A 4147-nucleotide genomic window follows, 5' to 3' on the forward strand; every position below is an offset into this window, starting at 1 on the left:
TGCGTACCATCCCCAGACCAATGGCCTTACGGAGCGCCTGAACAAAACTATCGCGGACATGATCGCCATGTACGTCGACGCTGAACACAAAACCTGGGACGCCATCTTGCCGTACGTGATCTTCGCGTATAACACGGCAGTCCAGGAGACGACCAGAGCGACCCCGTTTAAGCTTGTGTACGGCAGGGAGCCCACGACGACGCTCGACGCAATGCTGCCGCACGTAACCAGCGAGGACAACCTTGACGTCGCCGCCTACCTGCAGCTTGCAGAGGTAGCCCGACTACTCGCACGGCTGCGTATTAAAGATCAACAGCGCACCGACAGCCGACGATACAATTTACGACGACGCCACGCAGAGTACAATCCAGGAGACTAAGTGTGGGTTTGGACACGAATTCGCCGTCGCGGATTAAGTGAAACGTTGTTGCGTCGATACTTTGGGCCGTACAAAATCATTCGCCCCGTCGGACCACTGGACTATGAAGTCATTCCCGACGGAACGTCAGCATCACAACGGCGACGCGCACGCCCAGAAATTGTACATGTTGTACGACTGAAGCCATATTACGCGCGTTAAAGAATCTGTGGTGTTTAAACTTTGCAGTGTTTATGTTTAAATTTCTTTGTTTTGGAACATCGAGGCGATGTTTTTTTAAGGGGGGAGTAATGCCGCGAAACCTTCAAAATAGTATTTGTTGTTTTTTTTAACAGCCGCCGGCATACAGGCTTATCACTATGATTCTGGACCGCGTATCAGTTCCGTAATCTTTGTTTGTTAATGTTCGATGTCGCGAGTCACACCTTTATCAGTTTTGTTGTAGCGCAAGATGCACCGAGATCTGTCTCGAAGGTTCCGGCCACTCGGGTGTCTTTCCACAATGTTCCAGACCGTGCTGGTAGCTGTTTGCGACGTTATCTAGATTGTTCTGTGCAGCCTTTAAATTGAGCGTTGACGAGTGTGACGGGCATTCTTTGTTCGACGATCGACGAGCACGTTTGTTTCTATCGCCGCCGCCAAGTTGCTTAGTTCTTTTGCGGGCGCAAGCCAGCCTAAATAAAGAGTTTATTTAGTGCAATCATCGACCCTTCATTTGTGTCGTCGACCTCGTCACCACTACGTGACAATATATATAGTGTGACAACTTCTGCGACGGTGCGGATGTCTCGAGCTGTCATCATCTGAAAGGCGTCATCGATGCCTTGCAGAATGTGCTTGATCTTGTCGGCCTCTCACGTCTGTGCTTTAACGCGCTTGCACAAGTCGACGACGTCCTCGATATAACTTGTAATATTCTCGCCCACCTTCTGAGACCACGCACGCAAGCGCTGTTCTGAGCAGAGTTTCCTCACAGCCGGACGGCCGAAAACTTCAGAGAAGCTGGCTTTGAACACAGACCATGATGGAATGTCCGCTTCATTGTTCCGAATCGATAAATTTGCTACGCCGGTGAGATAGAAAGTCGCGTTGCTGAGCCTAGTTTCCGCGTCCCATTTGTTGTAAGCGCTTATCCGCTCATAGGATTTTAGCCAGTCCTCGACGTCATGGTCGTCATTGCCGCTGAAGATGGCGGGGTCTCGCTGACGGAGGGAACCGGGACAGTTGATGGCCGAGCCAACTTGTACGGCTTGGTGGTTAGCGTCTTCAGGCATCGCAGGAGGTGGTAACGTGCGGCTGCGGAGTTCCAGGGCGAGAAGATAGATCTTAACCCGTACCTTCACCAAATGTAGGATGGGAGTTTATTGAGGTACTAGGCCGAGATCTGGAAGCAAGTCAGAAACAGTCCGCGGACAAGCAGGTCCAACACACACACACACACACACACACACACACACACACACACACACACACACACACACACACACACACACACACACACACACACACACACACGCGCGCGCGCGCACGCACACGCACACGCGCACACACACACACACACACACACACACACACACACACACACACACACACACACACACACACACACACACACCGATAGCGATGTCCCTGGCTCACGGAAGCTTCTTCTTTATCTTCGCACGCACATCTTCATATTTACAATTTATTTATTTAAAATACTCTTAGGACATACTGCATTACAGAGGGGAGTGGTTAAAGTAGTAATACAACAAATAATAATAGCGTCATTTTACAAAATATTGCAGTTTATTAATGTTTGCTAATGCATTCATGAATTAAACGGTTTTAATTTATTAATGCCAGTGATGCGGGAAGGGAATTCGACTCGTCGTATGCACCTGCTAAAAATGAATAAAAGCTGGTTTTCTTTCTGCAGAAAAGCTTAGTGGTTAGAGTGCCCGTCTCGGCTGCGGGAGGGAGTCAGTTCGAAGCACAGCGCGGGACACCCGCCGGTAAAAATGGGTACAAGCGTCCCCCGGCCTTGCGCTCGGCTTCCCTCTGGATGCGCGCTTGTGAGTAGCTCCGTAAACCCCGCTGTGCCCCTGGTGGACCAAACCTAGTTTCGAACAACCTCGCAGCCTGCAAAGGCGGTTCATCTTTGTCTTGGCTCTCTCTTTGAGCCTCGGCTTTTACAGGTAATTCTAAAAAAAAGGGGGCAACATTAAGGGGTTTTTGCCGCGCAAAGAGGACTTACTGTTGTTCAATGGCGGAACGGATCACTTGCCCATCGGCGCCACTATTTGGGACCTATGACCCCTTTCCCAAGCATTTCACCCTGAAAGACAGAGCACCAGGCCGGGCGAAAAGTAGTGCCCATTAAAAACGGGAGGAAACCCGTCGGCACCGGGGATCGATCCTGGTAGCTCCCGAATACAAGGCGGATGCTCCACAACAAGGCCACCGCTGCGGACCTTACTGACGTGTACTGTAACGGTGAAATAATTCTCCGAGGTGAGAGTGATGAAAAATGCTTATGGAAAAGACGAAGAGGAATTTTCTACGACGAGACGTCAGGGGAGCAGACCGAGGCTGTCTTTCATGCTGAATATGTTTGCAGTTCTGATACAATTCGAGAGGATGAATAGCACAGAAATATTTTGAACAATTTCCAGTATAGTGGGTTAAGTTCTACTGATAAGTATCCCATTCTGATGCTGCGTGTTCGAATTTAAGTGGTATGAATGATTTGTAGAATAAAAGTTTTAGAGAAGAAGCCGCTTTGTGAAAGTTAGGACGAATATATCCAAGTGTTTTGCCAGCGTTGTTAACTGCATGTGTGAAATGAGCAGTCTAGGTAAAGTTGTTAGTAATGTGAACACTGAGGTATTTATACGACAGCACACAGTCTGCGATAAGAGAGCAAATTATTATTCACTCTACACACGCGCAGGAATTTGCACTTGTTAGTATTGAGGTCCATTAGCTACAATTTGCACCATGTTGAGATGGAATGAGGTCAGATTGAAGAGTTAGTACGTCCATCACAATTTATTTCTCTAAATAATACGCAGTCATCGGCTAATAGGTGAATATTAGATGAAACATGGGAAGGTAGATCGTTAATGTACATAAGGAAAAGAAGCGGACAAAGTACGGAACCTTGAGAAACAGCGGAGTGAAACGTACTATGACCCGAAGTGCAGTCAGTAATCGAAACGAACTGTCAACGGTTTGTAACGAAAGCTTCAACGCGCTTAGCTCGCTAGGCAAGACTGTTTCCACCAGTGGAATAAAGCAAACAACGCTTTTGCCGAAACCTGCCACGTATTAACCGTCACATTCAGTGATAGCAATAATTTGGCTGGCTAGCTGCCTCATTTGCTGTTTGCAATTGAACCTTAACTCCCGCGAATTGGCGGCAGTTCAAAAACAAATGCTCGTTTTGTGTTCTATTCCCGGTAGAACCATAATCTATTTGGAAGGCATGGTTCTAGTTTGATACTTAACTTACCAAAAGAATTTACTTCCATCTTGAACTGTAACGGTTTCACCAATAACACGTTGCAGACAGGAAGTGTCATTTCCTGAGTTGGAAATATGTAAAGAAGAAATTAAAATCTCTTCCATGAGTAACAAATGCGGTTCTCCAGGAGAAATAGAGAGAAAGTGAGGTTCACAGAGAGCTTCTGATCTTAAAGCACACAAACGTTTGATTACGAACAGCGTTGAAGAATTCGCGTTTTAGGCGTAGCAAAGTCCTGGCATGCATGTAATACAATCACGAAA

Source organism: Amblyomma maculatum, chromosome 6, assembly GCF_055883805.1.
Source record: "Amblyomma maculatum isolate TAMU_Amacu chromosome 6, ASM5588380v1, whole genome shotgun sequence".
NCBI classification, from domain to species: Eukaryota; Metazoa; Arthropoda; class Arachnida; order Ixodida; family Ixodidae; genus Amblyomma; species Amblyomma maculatum.